This window comes from Macaca nemestrina, chromosome 16 (genome assembly GCF_043159975.1).
Source record: "Macaca nemestrina isolate mMacNem1 chromosome 16, mMacNem.hap1, whole genome shotgun sequence".
Classification (NCBI taxonomy): domain Eukaryota; kingdom Metazoa; phylum Chordata; class Mammalia; order Primates; family Cercopithecidae; genus Macaca; species Macaca nemestrina.
Window position 1 is genome coordinate 32,847,474 of NC_092140.1, and position 18,114 is coordinate 32,865,587.

General features: G+C 36.7%; 1 long non-coding RNA gene across 1 annotated transcript in view; it reads right to left on the minus strand.

Annotated features, from left to right (window-relative positions):
* LOC105481693 (uncharacterized) overlaps positions 1-18,114 on the minus strand; it is a 722,106-nt gene that overhangs the window by 318,129 nt on the left and 385,863 nt on the right. The window contains exon 12 of the long non-coding RNA XR_011614711.1: positions 14,232-14,398. This is a non-coding gene — a long non-coding RNA (uncharacterized lncRNA). The remainder of the gene's footprint in view (positions 1-14,231; positions 14,399-18,114) is intronic.

The following is an 18,114-nucleotide window of genomic DNA, read 5'->3' on the forward strand; positions in this document are numbered from 1 at the left end:
GTGATTTTAATAATTTCTCCTGCTTATTTGTCCTTAAGAGCTTGTTTAGGAAACTGATCTGGAATAAGGTGTTCAATTCTCACCTCTACTGCTATCCATCTAAACATTCTTACCCTGATCCAGAATTTGGAAGCAAATTCCATTTTAGTAATTTTATATTGCATGCTGTGCTATTTTTACTTTCCTAATTTTAAATTTGTATTTTCTAATTCTTTACCTGCCTATGTTCTTAATCTGAAAATTCTTCATAAACATTCACAGCCTTCTGGTTGAGATCTTCCCTTCTTTGAAACAAATCCTTATGTTTTCATCCCTCATACAAAGGCCTGTTTAAGTTCTTCTGTAAACTCTGTTATGTCTTCACTGCCAACATTGTGGGATTAGGGATCAAAGAGGAAGCAAAGCCAACTCTTCTGAACTCTGATTTCCATTCATCTGAGCATTTTAAAAAAATGGCAAATTAACCAATCCTGGTGACTAGTAAGGCTCAAGTATTTTATAACTATTGTAACTATCCCAACAAAATAAAGGCATAAGGGCAACAGGTAAAGTGAAAGGTCTTCTAAGATATGGAAATAACTTTCTTGTGTCTGTAACTTTTACTTTAAATGTTTCAATCGTACAGGTTTTATCTTAAATCCAATAATATATCAGTTAAAAATGCATCGTGAAAAAGTTACAATAATAAAATTATAGAGAATAGATCTCTTAAGTTGACTGATAAACTCTTCATCATGTTTTCAATATTTTATTGCAATTAAAATTTAACTTTTCCTAGTTATGAAAGTAGTACCACAAAATGAATGAATGCTAGATTGTCTGCTCCATAATGATGTTTCTTATTATGAACCAATTACTTCACTTATTTCAAAGTTGATAAAAACCTTGCTCAATACGAGTTTTCTAGACAACTCTCTCACTGTGTCATTAATAGTCATAGCTCCTGGTTTTCTTTCTTTGATTCAGATTAAGCACAAAAGAAAGGCTACAAACTCAGAAACCACTTTATAGCAAGTAGCATGACTTCGGTTCTACAACTTTTTCCATGAGACAGAAAGCAATTGATGTATGTCTCCATGGCTTTATTGAAAGTTTTTATAAGTCTAGACAAAAACCTATACAGAAACTGCTTACAACCCTGTAACTACAGAACAAAATGTGTGCAGCCTGACTCTCCATGGAGAGTCAATAATTCCAGTTAGACTCCTGATTTCTAGGAGTAGACCATTTATTTGTTTATAACTTAGTTACAATTCTAAATATTTTCATGTCCTTATTTAAACCTCACTAAACTGAAGATTTCATGAACTAATAAAAAACTCTTGATATATTATTCCAGTCTTCACTTGAAATCCACTTATAACACAGTATTATAAATTAACATTTGGTGTTTTTTTTTTATTCTTACCTAAATGTAATAGGATAACAATTGCATAGAAATACATAATATTTTAAGTGCTTCTTGTAAGATCATAATATTTATTTTTGAAAAAACAGTCTACAGAAAGACAAGGGCAGAGTATTGGATAATAACCAAATGTCTTTGTAAATAATCAGTGCAAGCATTATAATTAATTGACTATTCATGCATTGAAATTGCCTCTTAAAAAGGAGTACTAAATCAAATCTATTTGGCTTTTAGTAAAGTTTGATTTAATCCTGTGTACCATATCTGTCATTAAACCAATATTGCTGGGCCTAGTAATGTTTAAATGTGTTGGAAGAATGAAAAGTTATGTTTACTAAGATAGGTAGCAGAAATCAGCCAGAGCTAGTTTAGGTAGAAAGAAATAATTCCATATAAGGATACAAAAATTCTCTTGGAGTAAGTCAACGCCTCTTAAGTTTCTAGAAAGAGAAAGTCGTAAAGTCAAACTACTCACTACCCGTGCACATCTACTATATGATAGTAGCTTCAATTATTTTCTTTCTAAGATAATTTCTTTGCTTCTCTCACCAAGAGTGCAGATGGATCATGATCTTCCATGTTATAGGTCTTCCTTTGGTCTTAACTCTAAATATGAGAAATAAACTACATTTGACCCTCAGGTACTCACTCCTGGCCCCAATTAATTATAAAGAGGGGCCAGAATCATATTTTGCCAAAACATGACTTGGCAGTGTGGTGTGGGCTAGAGTATACCTCCAGATTGGAGATAGTTTTTGGAAAAAGGAGAGTCCTGGTGAACTTGGTAGGCATTCAATACAAAATTGAGTCCTTATTATCATTACCGGATTTTATTCGCAAATTAATGAAAAGACTTTCATAGCTGTTTTGAAAGTAGTTCTTGTACAAAGAACTTTTCTACAGAAGGAGGAATATAAAAATGAGGTAGATAAGATTCCTATTCTCAAAGTGCTTTATAATTGGATAGTTGCAGTACTTGAGGATTTCTCCAATTACCTCACTGTCTATTATGAGATTATCATATATTTCTGTTACAAAATGCAGATTTACTAACTTACAAAACGTATACATATGTATATATTTATGTATATGTATATATATGCTTTGCATAGATATTGCAAAGATAGGTAGATAGATATTGTACATATGGGTATATGTGTATATCTGCCAATAATGTCCTCAATAAATAGCAATAAGGGTAAAATATTTTAAAAATCAAAGAATTACTAACAGTGAATGGTGTGAGTCCTGTTTCCTAGATTTAAGAGGTCTATAAAGATACAAAAGAATTGATCCAAAACTCTTCTAAAAAGCCCCAATGTCAGCTTTGAGTAGTCCACCAACTATTTTGTTTCTATTGTTTTGTAAAATTGTTAGAAGATGAGATATTTACAAAAGTGCTGAAGGTGTGGGGAAAGTTACCCCTGGAGAGACAGTGGCCCCCTCTTTTTACCCTTGCCCTCACATTTTAAAGCTAAAGTCAGATCATGCCACTCCTCAGCCCAAAAACTGCCAAGGCTCCACATCTCCAAATGAAAGACAAAAATCCTCCCAGTGGTCCTCAGACGCCACAAAATCTGCTCTTCCCTCTTCACTCTCTGATCTGTGCTAAAACTCTCCCTCACCCATTCCGCTCCTAACACACGACTCTTCTCACGACCCTTCACACATCCTAGGAGCTTCTGCACTTGCTGTTCCATCCACCTGGAGTTCTCTTTCTCAATTTTTATATGGCCCCTTCCCTCATTTTCTTTGGTGCTAAAATAGAAACGCTCTTTCGACACCCCAGCCTTTTTAAATCTCACCTGCTTTATTTGCCTGCCTCTATATCTGGCATAGCATATTCGCTTAGACTGAAGCATGAGGGTTATAGATGAATGTAGTCATTTTGTCATAGAGGGAGCTCTGAAGCATTATATGAAAACACAGATCCTAGAAAAGTTGTGAAATCATGTTGGGAGATAATTAAAAAGTCATAGATTCTCACCGGTCTGAAATAGTTTATGAGCAATCTACCCCAAAGTTGATAAGAAGTTGAGATTATGTGGCCATGAAGAAGAGGGTTGGCAAAGTTTTGTAGTGGCCCAAGTGTTATTTAATAGGCAATGAAGTGTATGGTATTGGAGTCAGAAGAAAAGAGTTCAAATATTAGTAATGCCACATCTTTGTTACAATGTTGGGCAAGACCATAAAATAGTTCATAAAATGTGAATAATAGAAACTTTAAAAATGAAAGAATAAAGAATGAATGTTTAAAGTCACTTATACTTATTTATTAAAAAGAAAAAGAAGGGCCAGGGGTAGTGGCTCACATTTGTAATCTCAGCACTTTGGGAAGCCAAGGCAGGTGGATGACCTGTGGTCAGGAGTTCGAGACCAGCCCGGCCAAGATAGCAAAACCCTGTTGCTAATAAAAAATACAAAAAAATTAGCCAGATATGGTGGTGCAGGCCTGTAATCCCAGCTACTCAGGAGGCTGAGGCAGTTAAATCGCTTGAACCTGGGAGGCAGAGGTTGCAGTGAGTCGAGATCATGCCACTGCACTCCAGCCTGGCTGACAGAGTGAGATTCCATCTCAAAAACAAAAAAAGAAAAAGAACTTATAATATCTGGTTCATTTGGTTGTAGTGAGAATGAGAGAAAATAGGAAAATGTTCTATATAAAAAGACAATCTGTTATTATTGTTTTTGATGATTAGAATAGTAGTAAGATAAACACATTGAAAAAAACGTGAAGAAAATTTGAAGAAAGATTATAAAACCTGGTGTGAGAAAATATACTCATTGATACAAAGATGTGCACAACTGGAATCACAATGTGATGATGAAAGTATAATAAATAAGAAAAAATAAAATAATAATAATGTAGAGGATTACTATGTGCCAGATACTGAGCTAAAATTTTTACAGCACTATCTCTCCAAACAATTATAGCAATCCTATGAGGCAAGGACCTTATTATTCCAATTTTACAGAGGAGAAAACTAAAATAGTAACCAGCTGAAGTGCATGTATGTGGCAAATGCCTCAACAGTGATGAGAATTGTAAATTTATTACTCATTTGGTGTTTTACCACTCATATTCACATTATTAATCTAAACACATAACAATATATATCTTTCATATAACCAGTTTCTAGTTCTTCTTTGAAAGTGAAAATAAAAAGTAAACAAAATTAATATTTGCCAGGACTCAAAAGCAGACACACACACACACACACAGACACACACACACATCACATTAGTCAGAAAAGCATAAGGTCAGGAGTGTTTATGTGAATTCAAAATAACTATCCATAATAGGATACATCCTCAGTGGCATTTATACATTTTATTGCAGGATGTGTGTCTCAAGGAATTTGCAAATAAAATCCTCAGTAGTTTCAGCTGAGTTGTCCCTTACAGAGTCTAATGGTTCTCTCTCCCTCTGCTTCAACAGAGGTCACAGTGCCACCGGCCAGGGGAGGCCCCCAGCAGCTGAGGATGGGAACTCCCTCTCCCTCCTTCTTAGGTCCTAAGAGTGACTGGTGCGTCAGCTTAACTGAGCTGTTACCACAGAATCTAAAGAACATGTAAAGAAGTTGTCACCGGTAGAGGGTCGTGACTGCAAGTTGTCCAGGGTTTTGGTATTTTGAAGAAAGAATTGGACAAAACGCCCAAAAAAGCAAAGAAAGAATAAAGCAACAAAAGAATGAAAACAGGGATTTATTGAAAACGAAAGCACACTCCACAGTGAGGGGACCGGATGCGAGCAGCCGCTCAAGGACTCAGATACAGAATTTTCTTGGGTCCAAATACCCTCTAGAAATTTCCCATTGGCCACTTCATGCTTACCTCATGTAAATGAAGTTGTAGCTTGCAATCAGTCTGATTGGTTGCAGAAAGCAGCCAACCAGAGGCTGAAGTGAAGTTACAAAGGTCACGCTCCTGTGCAACCAGTCAGAGGCTAGGGTGAAGTTACAAAGTTATACTTCTAAGCAAAGGAAGACTCGCATGAAATCAGTCTGATTGGTTGTGGGCAGCAGCCATTCAGAAGCTGGAGTGAAATTACAAAATTGCAAAAGAAGACTACACCTGCAATCAGTCTGATTTGTTGTGGACAGCCAATTTCTCATCTGCCCAGCAGAAAAGGTCAAAGGGAGTAGCCTCTGGTCCTTCTGTTACTTAGGCATGAAAAGTTAGGATTTTCCTTTCATTTTAGTTCTAGGAAGTCGGTGTGAAACAGCCTTAGGTTCCCTGCCTCCAGATCCTATTCTTCTGCCTCAGAAGTGATTAACTGTCCAGGCCCCAGAAATTAAAATTCATCTCATCTCATGCTTGAATATAGGAAAAAGAACTGTAATAATTGCTAAAAAGCTGTGACTTAAATAAGGCCAAAACCCAAGGTCTAGAATGTAACAGAATTGCCACTAACTGATTTCTTTTATGATCTAAAAGACAAGCTGTGCCATGAATAACTTTTAGAAATTACATAGTTGGTATTTTTAAGATGTTGTGATTTTTAACTTCAACATAGCTGACAAGAAAGAGTTAAATGGTTTGAGGGGAGTGAAAAACATTTACTAGGAAAACAGCCATCTGATTGTGAACTAAGTCTTGCATATTAAACAGCACAGTTTTGTCTCTTGTCTCATAACTGTGGAAAAAAATAGGAAGTTTTTGGAAAAAAAATTAGGGTTAACAGGAGGTGGGGGTGGGGAAGTGTAATTTGTCTATGTGACATATTTCTCATTGGCACTGTGCCTAGAAATTTATTTCATTTTTTAAATTCATGCATAATATTTTACTTATTTATAGGGAACATGTATTTGTTACATGCATAGAATGTGTAATGATCAAGTCAAGGTATTTGTGATATCCATCATCTTAAATATTTACCATTTCTGTATGCTGGGAACATTTCAACTCTTCTAGCTACTTTGAAATATACAATTCATTGTTGCTAACTATAGTCATATTACTCTGCTATTGAACATTAGAACTTACATCTTCTAACTATATGTTTATATCCATTAACCAACCTTCCATTATCCCTCCCTCCAACACACACATTCTTCCTGTCCACTGAAAGAGATCATTCTATACTCTAACATGAGATCAACTCTTTTAGCTCCCACATATAAGTGAGGACAGGGCAATATTTGTCATTTTGTGCCTGGCTTATTTCACTTAACACAATGACCTCCAGTTCCATCCATGTTGCTGTGAATGACATTATTTCATTCTTTTTTATGCCTAAATAGTATTCCCTTGTGTGTTTACATATATGTACTATTTTCATAGTGGCCGTTCTAGTATTACATTAACAATAATATATATATGTATTTGTATACACACAAGGGAATACTATTTGTGTATATATATGTACACACTATTAATGTAATACTATTTGTGTACATATATACATACACAAGGGAATGCACACACACATATATACACTTGTATGTACACACTCACACTCACATATCACATTTTCTTTATCCATTTGTTCATTGATGAAAACTTAGGGTGATTCCATATCTTTGCTGTTGTGAATAGTGCTGAATAAACAAGCAAGTGCAGGGTTTTTTTTTTTTTTTACTTTGGATAAATACCCAGTAGTTGAATTTCTGGATTGTACGATAGTTCTATTTTTAGTTCTCTAAGAATTCACTGCACTGTTTTCATAGGGGCTGTTCTAGAATCACATTAACAATAATGTGTAAGACTTTTATTTCCTCTGCATCCTCACCATTATCCATTATTTTTTGTCTTTTTAATATTTGGCATTCTGACTGGTGTAAGATGATATTAAACTGTAGTTTTGATTTTATTTTTCCCTGATGATTAGTGAGATGTTGAGCATTTCTTCATATACTAGCGGCCATTTGCATGTCTTCCTTTGGGACATGTCTATTCATGTGCTTAGCCACCTTTTAATAGAATAATTTGTATTTTTACTATTAAGTATTTTTAGTTCTATGTATATTCTGAATATAAGTCACTTGTCAGATGAATAGTTTGCAAATATTTTCTCCCATTCAACAGGCTGTCTCTTCACTCTATTAATTGTTTCCTTTCCTGTGCAGAAGCTTTTTTGTTTAACATAATCCCATTTATTTATTTTTCTTTTGCTGCCTGTGCTTTTGAGGTCTTAGTCATAAAATCTTTGCCTAGACCAGTGTTCTAAGAAAACAATGGTCAGCTAGATTCTGGTTGAATTTGGCCGCTAGGGGAAATGAGAGGCTGACTTACTCCATCCCACATTCTTCTGGACTGGCCCAGAATCTCTAGCTGACTGGAGCTGACTGACCCTTCCTTGACATTTCCAGCTTTCATTGAGCTCCTCTTTTCTCCTCTACCCCACTATGTTCCCTTTATCCATAGCTTAGAGACAGCTTTCTGCCCCACCAGAGGATACTTCCTTCATGGAAACATTTGGAAATACATTGACGTGGGGAGCATCAGGGTCCTTATAAAGGTCAGTGGTGCTATCCTGCACAAGCTGGAAATGACAGTGGGAAATGCTGATCCGGAATTGCTCTTATTGATTGCAGAAGAAACAGGGAACCCTACAGAGGCAGAGTCCAGACAGCAACACTGTCATGGGTTGAATGTTTGTATGCCCTCACCCAAATTTGTATGTTGAAGTCCTAACCCTCAATATTAGGTGTTAGAAAACCAGGTCTTTGGGAGGTCATTGTGTTTAGATAAAATCATGAGGCTGGAGCCCCTATGATAGGATTAGTGTCTTTATGAGAAAACAAAGAGAAAACAGAATGTACTACCTCTTTCTTTCTCTCTCTCTCCCTCTCTCATGTGCTCTCTCTCTTTTTTTCTCTCTGCCCCATGTGAGAATACAGCCATAATGTGACCATCTGCAAGCAAGGAAGTTCACCAAAAACTGGATCTTCTAGCACCTTGAACTTGGACTTCCCAGTCTCCAGAACTGTAGAAGTAAATGTCTGTTATTTAAGCTACTCAGTCTATGGTATTTTGTTATAATGGCCTGAAAAGACTAAGATAAGCATCCAATCATCAGAGATTGTTGGGAAAAATCATGATACAGTAATCCTTTTTATCCCCAGGAGATATTTTCTAAGACAATGAATTTCTAAATCCTCAGATACTATGGATCCTTATATATTCCACGGTTTTTTTCCCCCATATATACATAGTAATGATTAAGTTTAATTTATAAATTAGGCATAGTGAGACTTTAACAGTAACCAGTACTAAAGTAGAACAACTATAACAATATGCCAGCATTACTACTATTGGTGCTTTGGGGCTATTACTAAGGAAAATAAAGTTTACTTGAACACAAGGGCTGTAATACCATTAACAGTTGATCTGGTAACCAAAATGGCTATTAAGTTGCTAATGGGTATGGAACATATACAAGGTGGATACGCTGGACATAGTTATGGGCGGGACAGAGTGGGACAGCATGAGATTTCATCATGCTACTAAGAATGGTACAAAATTTCAAACTTATCAATTGTTTATTTCTGGAATATTCCATTGAATATTTTTTGAACCACAGTTGACCTCAGGTACCTAAAATCCTGGAAAACAAATCTGCAGATAATAAGAGACTACTGTAATAGAAGAAACAGAGTTTCTAATTTTCAAGGATCTCTGGTTGTGGTTAATTACTAACAATAAAATATATTTAAAAGTGAATAAAGTATATCATTACAAATATGATCAAAACAAGCAAAACTATAAGTCTAATGAGTGGAGTAACCATAGTGGAAACTTATTATTTTGACCTATTTTTTAATGTAAGTCAGTTTACAAATCCTGTGCCCCTTGATTGAGAGGAAGTCTGGTTCCTCCAGAAGAAAAACTTGAGATGCAACGAGTGATGAGTATTGCACTACTCAGGTAGCTCCTGAAGCTTTCTTTATATGGTCATCTATTTTTGTAACATATTTTCTTAATTTGGGATTTCTTTCTATTAGTCATGCAGTACATACATAAGTAATTTTTTCCCAGAAAGGATAACAGGAAGCTGTCTTACCTTGCATTTCTAAATATGTCTAAAATATGCCATGACATTTAAAAGCTAGTTTAGCCAAGCATAAAATTTTGGAAAAAAGTTTTGTTTTTTTTGTTTGTTTGTTTTCCGGAGAACTTTCTCTTTCCCTAAAAACTTCTGAAGACACAAGTATTACAGAATTTTTCAGTTGGATGTTAGTCTGATTCTCGCTAAATTTTAATTAACATGTAGTTTCCTCCTTCTTGCTTTTATATTTTTAGAGGACTTGGTTGACACACCAAAGCCATCAGCTAATATATTTCACAAAGGTCAGAAACTAATATGAATTCATATGTCATATTAAATGAAATATTACATTTCTTATATACTCTCAGAGAGCTGTGGTGAAATTAAGTGGTTTAGGAGATTTGAAAATGTTAATAATTTTATCTGATACAGAAGAATTATAATATTTTTTATCCTGTAATGGTAATCTATAATCATCTAAGATTTACCTCTTCCTCCTCCCCCAAAAATGTCTAATTTAGTAGGTTTAAATCCTGAACATTTGCATTTTTAACACATGATTTTGATGTTCTTTAAAGTTTAAGAACTATTTTTCTGAATATCTGCCCTAATACAATCTGCTATATAAGAGGCACTAAGTAACTATATTTGAATGAGTGGGTGAATAAAATGAGTGAATCAAAGCACACTTAAAGAAAAAACAAAGCCTGAGACCCATTCTCTCTGTGGATAAAATGTTATTTCTAAATCTGCAGACTTGATGAGCTAATAGAGGATGACAAATAGTCATGCAGTGACAATGGTATATCAGCCTGTCTGAATCTCAACTCCTTCAGCAGCAAAATGGTAACAGTGTTCACCAGATTCCTATAAAGATTGCTTTAGCCAATTTACATCAATCTCTCAGCATTTAATAGGCACCAAAGTTATGGTAACTCTTATTCCAGGAAAGATAAATCTTTCATTTTCTTAGACATATAACTCAATGCACTTACTTGAAGCTGTAGAGCATGTGCACCTTTTCTTTTCATTCAAGTGTGAAGATCAAAGTCATAAAATGAATTTGACTCCTGCTAACCTGAGCATAATAATTTCAATGATATCAATTTTCTTCACTATGACAAAGCCTCTTTGGTGCTATCTTAGCTATAGAAAGAAACAAGATAATATTCTAGATGAAACTATGAATGAAAATATTGTGGACCAGCACTGATTTTGATAGCATGGAAAATAAAGCCTCTGAATTTGTCAGAGAGATAAAGAAGGAAAGCAAATCAGGCTTGTGAGGAAAAAAAATAGAGATACATCTTAGTGAGATTTATCCCCCTTGCACCCAACAGAAATTTGTGAGTTAAGCCCCAGAATCCAAGTAAGCAATGAGAGTCCAAAGTATTTAAAGCAGCTGGATTCTAGCAAACTGACAATAAATATCCAAAAGTGATACCACAGCAGATGCCTTAGGCAGGTGCCAATTGGAAAAGGCCTCTTCAAAAGATTTGCCCACCTCATCCTCAGGCACATCATCCACAGTCATTAGTCATGATAAGCTATTGGGCAAGTAGGTGTAGACTCAGATACTTGGTAATTTGGGAACAGAGTTTCCCAGAGTCAAATTGGAGAAGTGAAGGATGCTATGTAATCTTAACAATAAACTATGACAAAAGAGAATGGGTAGCAAAGGTCAGATTTTGCAGGAATAAAGAAATATGCAAAGCCTACATAGTTTCTATTAGAAATTACCTGGAGAAATAAAAGAAAAAATTTATATTACTAACTTATACAATGATGAGGAAACTTGTCCTGGTATTTCTTTATACTTGTGTTGTTTTGCAAAAGATAATATACTAGAGAAGCATAACTTACTACATCTAAAATAATGTGTGATTCCAGCTTTCTTATGTCTGCAAATGGATGATAATAGGACATCACACATCAAAAAAAAAATGTAAATTGTCAGGGGACTGTCATATATAGAGAATGCAAATGTCCACCAGCACAGTAAATCCTCGGGGTTCTTGGATACAGTGATGAGGGGCTACATGGGGCTGTGTTGACACCTTATATATGAAATATGAACAAATATGAGAGAGGATGGAAAAGTCATATGGTGCTTGGTGTGATTTTTCTAACCTGATGAAGTTTTAGATCCCTTGAGAAGTATCTGGGAATAGAAAGAGTGGAAATGGGTAATTTAGCCTACTAATACAAATCCAGGCTTCATGGAGAGTTAAGAGATGGCTCTAGCCTATCTGTCAGGGTTCGAAAGTGTGAGACCTACCCTCAAAGCTTAATAAATTTCCAGACTGTTTGCCATAGAGTAAATAATATGGCCTTGGTTGATTTTCTACTACAAATTTTGGGTAGTCTGCAGGAAAAGCTTTTCTACAAAATAAAAGGGTAGTTCTGACCCCTTGTGAGAATGCTGTAGGGACAGTTAGTGCCAGAACGAAGGCAGGGGAGAGCTCTCAGACAAGGAGAACAGAATGCAACAACACCCCACCCCCAGCAGGTAGGATGCTCTGGAGGCAAAAGCAAGTTTTCAGGGTTTGCAATAATTGTTTCACTCACACCGTTACTTTGTCCTTGTGACTAAGAAAGCAATTTAAGCTGTTACAGATGGCTTCATGCTTAGCCTGGAGAGAGCATTTTATTCAGAAGACAGTGCCTGCCAGGAACCCTCCAGTTTGCCAGCTTGAGACTAGCAAATAATGAAACTTGATACATCTACAACTTGGAGCTCTTGGTTTCAATTCACTGAAAAGCTTCAAGCACATATTTAAGGTTCACTTTTTCACTCGAAGCATGGATCTGCAACATTTCAGTAGCAGACATTCTATTAAGTGATGGCTAGATGTCCTGCCAACTCTAAGTTCAATAGCCTGAGAAAAGTAGTATGAATACTCATGCTCTGTCCGCGGTCCCGACCTTCTTATAGAGTGGGTAAAATAAACTGTAATTTACGGGAGAATTGAATTGAATGACCCAATAGGGAGCCTCAAAATATCTGAAACACCTTGCAAAAGCTGTACCACTAATAGAAACAAACCAATCCTCTGGGCTATGTTGAAAAAATGTCAATTAATAAATGACATTAATACATGGGTAGTTTTGCTGTCAAATAGAAGAAATTTCAAAGAACAAAGATAACATTATTTTTATGGAATGGCAAAACCATAAATGGATAATAGATTCCAAGTAAATTTCCTGAAATCTGCTAATGCTGCAGAGCTGCAGTTTCACGTTTATGAGAGCTCATCACAGCGGCTTTGCTTACTGAGACTGGACTCTGGATCATTAGCCCAATATAACTTATCAACCCCCAAAACAGCATATATGAATAAAAGATGTAAGACATTTTCCAGCTATGTTCAATTAACATATAAGCAGAATAGGCACTTCATCTGGAAAACATGACATGTAGCAAATGTCGAAAAAGAGTCTATTAGACAAATGCAACAAAAATGTAACTTGAATGTGCTTTAGCAACAATAGTACAGGGAGGAGGGAAAGCAGGAAGGAAGGAAGGAAGGAACGAAGAAAGGAAGGAAAAAAGGAAGGAAGAAAGGAAGGGAGGGAAGGAGGGAGGGAGGGAGGATAAGGAAACAATTTCCTCATTAAACTGAAAGATTTAGGGATATTTTGTTACTGTGTTGCCACTATTCTCAGGAAGACTTTAACCATGATAAAATGTCTGCCAACAGTTGCAGAAACCCTCCTTGAAAATGTGATTGCTTTCTCAAGGGCTCTAATGAAAGTTCCAAAATTGAGACTCATTGGCTTCCACTGGGTCTCATTGCCATCTTTAAGTCACTGTAGCTGGAGGAATGAAATACTTTGATTGCCTGGGCATGGATCATATTTGTTCTTCTGAATGTAGGATTGATTCTATTTAACCACATAAAGCTAGGAGTAAGGAAAATCAGGGAACTGTAACTAGTAAAAGAGAATGGATATCAAGCAGGCTAAAGGAGCTTTTCTAATGAACTGTGAATAGATTTCATACCTCAAGAAGGGGATATAAATAATATTAATACAACATCTTCACATTGGCCTCTTACAGAAAGCTAATGCTCCTGTTCTATTCTTTGCACATCTAGCAGCCAAATGAGACTGGCCCCTGCCTTCACCTCACTCATCCTTCTTCCACCAAGAATGGATCATTGTCAAAGACAGAAATTGTTATTTGGCCTCCATCCTAATGGGTAGAAGGTTTGTGATGCAAAGTTAAACCCTAAGTCTGCAGTGGTGGGATCTGCTCCCACTGGTTTGACAGGTGAGAGTCTGGGGCCAGTTCCATTTAGTAACCGCCTGAGGAAGTGATATTACATTGGGATTCAGAGCAAAAGCCACATACTGATGAAGAATATGCCTTCACTTCATTTGCCCTCTGTGCACATATCTCTCAGGCACATTGCAGTTGGGGCAGAGTGGATTGAGAGAAAGATTCAAATATTTGACATCCTGCATCCTGGCCCAAATACCATCTCTTTTCACCCTTTAACATGATTTACAGTTGGCCCAGTTTCTGCAGATGATATATGTGCAGGGAATTTGGAATTAGGAGGAAAGTGCTCCAAAAGAAAGAGTGAGATTCATGCTTTAGAAAAGGCCTCAGATGTTTATATAAAACTGCAAAGGCAGCTGTGCCTGCTGAGTAATATCCCACATGCAGTAAGCAGGATCTGGTGTTAGTGGGGATAGGGATTTATTTCTCCTTCCAGACAGGGTCTCCTGGGAACTCTAAATGGTAAAAGCAGTGAACTTCCATATGGGCTGGGGTAGGCCATAAGTAGTTTTCTGCATATGGGATTTTTTGGCCATGAGCCTCCTCACCTTGCTTTGAACTCTGTATTTCCTTTCCTTTGCCAGCTGAAGCCTTCATCCAGGATCAATGATGGATTTGTGATGGACGAAATTGGGAGATTCTTGCAGCCTGCTTGAAATATCTCTGAGCTATCTTTTCCATCACCAGTCAGTCCATTAACCCTCATCTCCGAACTCTTATAGGGTCAGTCAGGAAGAGACATGTGGAAAGGAAAAAAAAAAAGTGTTAATATGCAAGACTTGACTGCTGAATATCCAAAGGCAAGCCTGTTGCATTCTTTTTTCTGCAAAGGATCCATACAGTGCATTTGATAATCCCTCAACTTGGTGGCAGGTATCATACACCACAGATGTGGGTCTAGTCACATTGGGTAAAATATTTCATCACTTGAATTATGCTTTTTCTTCATTGATTTAGGTAGATGAATAGAAGCTATTGGAGGAGGAAAAAGAAAAAAAATTGTAATGATTAAGTTAGGCTGCATGCAACAACAAAAATAATAATAGTAGTTGAAACATTCATATGTACTGCTCACATAACAGACCTCCAGAGGAATGCAGTAAGGTAGCTTTTCTGGCTCTGTATTCATCTAGCACCCAGGTTTCCTCTCCTTTTCTGATATATCATTCTACTACATAACACCTATACGTGAGATTCACGTTATAGTTTAACAGGGCCACTGGAGCTCCAAATGTCAATTCAGCATTTCAAATAACAAGAAAGGGGAAGAATATAAGAATAAAAATGTTGTTAGGCATGGTGGCTCATACCTGTAATCCTAGCACTTTGGGAAGCTGAGGCGGTCGGATCGCCTGAGGTCAGAAATTCAAGACCAGCCTGACCAACATGGTGAAACCCTATATCCACTAAAAAATAAAATAAAATAAAATAATAATGAAATAAAATAAAATAAATTAATTTAAAAAAAATAAAATTAGCCAGGCGTGGTAGCACACACCTGTAATCCCTGGGAGGCTGAGGCACGAGAATGGTTTGAACCCAGGAGGTGGAGCTTGCAGTGAGCCAAAATCACGCCACTGCACTCCAGCCTGGGCAACAGAGCGAGACTCCATCTCAAAAAAAAAAAAAAAAAAAAAAATGTAATAAAAATGTCTATCAGCTAAGTCAGTTCTCTTTAAGCATTTTTCCTAAATTTACTAACAACTATTTAATGACACAGTCTCAACTTGCTGCTAGGCAGTTGGAACATGTGTTTTTTAGCTAAATGTAATGTCAATCCAAATAAAACTGGGTACAAACCAATAGCCTCTGCCACAGGAAGCAATCCCACATCCCTTCAAGATCTGGTTTTCTGATTCCCTGATAATTTCTTCCAACAGCAATATCCACATTCTTAGTTCACTACAGGCATAACTATTAAGCCCATTGATTTAAAAGAGAAGACCAAAACCTGGGGAAGCTATTGGTGCCTAGGAAACATTTAAAATATACTCCACTTTTTGCTCATACCAACATTCTTCTTCCCTTTCCTTTCTCCACCAAGAATTTGCCAAAATCAAGAAATAAGTGAGTTTATTGATCTACAGTACCATCACTGGCACTCTCACTTTGACAAATAGAAGGATTAATCCTTTAGACCTGAGGAATTCACACTTTCTCTTTGCTCTTTCCCACAAAGCCAGTCTACTAACCAAACTAGTCTAGGCTGTTGTGCCAATCAACAGTCATTTTGTTTAAGATTCACACTTTGCTTCAAGCCTCTCCCCTGCATTGGTCTATATTGCATGAACATTCCCTAGCTCCATTTTCCTCTGGATTCTTGACAGGAGAAGACAAAGAAAAGCTCGGACAGAAGATTAGGGAAGGAGAAGAAGGGAGAACTGTGGTTGTCCCATCACTTTTGCTTTCTGTTACATCTGTTACAAGTTGCCACTAGATAGCCCCTTCCTCCATTGTTCTAATTTCCATCAGGTAGGCCTTGCAGTGGTTCCAGCTCTCATTGTATGGGCTTGGCTTCTGAGTCAATACCGTCTTCTCCCATTGTCCTTCTCTTTCAAGGGTAGCAGCTTCTTGTGGCTAATCTCTGGGTTGCCTTACTGTCTTGTTTGCTTTGTCTAGTCTGTGTATCCAATTTCCTTCCTTTGTCTAGTCTGTGTAACCAGTTTCCTCCCTTAAATTCACTTAGTTCAAACAATCTAAACTGCTTTCCGGTGAGTCCTTGGCAGATAAAATTATGCTGTAATAATCAATGCACTCTCAAATCTCAGTAGTTTAACGCATAAATGCATGTTTTGTACACAGTGCTGATGCAAGGCAGCCCCTGTCCAAGCAGTGGTTTAGGGATCCAGGTGGCTTACACTCTTACCTATGTATTTGGAGCATTTGGCTTTTGAATCACTGCAATAAGGGAAAAGAATGAATGGGTAATTCTAATCTGCTCCATTTTGCTTAATCTAGAAATGATACATGTCAAATTCAACTTCTGTCCATTGGCCAGGAGTAGTCATAAGGCCCAAAATGATTAGAAGAGATGCTCAGAAATGTATCCTTCTTGTATGTATGTGCATGTATATGTATGCACACATATACACACACTGAAATAAAGATGACTTTGGTGATCTCATGTAGCATAAAATAAATAAGGCAAAAAAGGCCCACAGTTTGGGTAACTTGGAATGTGGATCCAAGGCAAGTATGATCAGCTGTATTTGTATCTTTTATCTTTTTTTTTTTTTTTTTTTGAGACAAAGTCTTACTCTGTCACCCAGGCTGCAGTACAGTAGTGCAATCATGGTTCACTGCAGCCTCAACCTCCCCAGCTCAAGTGATCCTCCCATCTCAGCCTCCCGAGTAGCCGGGACTATAGGCAGACACCACCACACCCAACTAAGTTTTGTACTTTTTGTAGAGGCAGGGTTTTGCCATGTTCCCCAGCCTGGTCCTGAACTCCTGATCTCAAGAAATCTGCTTGCGTTGGCTTCCCAACATGCTGAGATTACAGGCGTAAGCCACACTGCACCCAACCTGTGTTTGTGTCATAAGAACACACCTTTACTCTTGGCAGTGGTTAACTACTTCAACTGCTTTTTTTTTGAGGTCTCTCTTACTCAACATCCAAAGGCTTCCACTGTAGAAATGTTCTAGAATTACATTCCAGTGTGTGATTTCTACTCAAAGATGCATGTATATTATTAACTGGACTTAAATTGCACAAATCAGAATAAAATCTAGTAATTAACTGTAGCATAGATAATACCTCAGTAAAATCCTCGAGAGGAATAATTCTAGTTGAGTATGATGAGAATTCTCAGACTAGAATCAAGCCAAAGCATTAGCTTTCTCATGCGCATCTATAACATCAGCTGGAATCATTAGTGAAATGAGGATAATAATTAGTATCCATTCATAATGTTGTAATAAGGATTAAGTGACTTAATATTGATAAACTGCCTTTTATCAGCACCTACAATTACTTATATAAATGCATGTTAAATCTGAAAGATCCATTTTGTACAAATGATGTATCAGTGATAAGTATTATTCTGTGCTATATTTTTAAATGTTCAGTCAAAGCCACCTAGAAATGAATGGATACAGAAATGTTCTTTTTAAGTTCACTGTATTGTTAAATTAGGTAACCATGGCAATCCATCACAGTAGGTGTAAACCACATGCTGATTAGTCTTAAAATAAGGATACAGAGAGAAGGCAGGAAAAATCAAGTCCTGAGGAAATTCATTTTTATAGGCTGAGAAAGAAAGACTTCCCTAATTTGCAACCCAATCTTTCATCTACTAGCATAGAAACTTTATTTAACCTCTCTGAGGCTCCATTTATTTTTCCACAGAATCACAGGAATAAACATAGTACTTCTCATAGAATTGTTGTGAATTTAAATTCATTTATTAAATAGAAGAATTAAAGGACTTT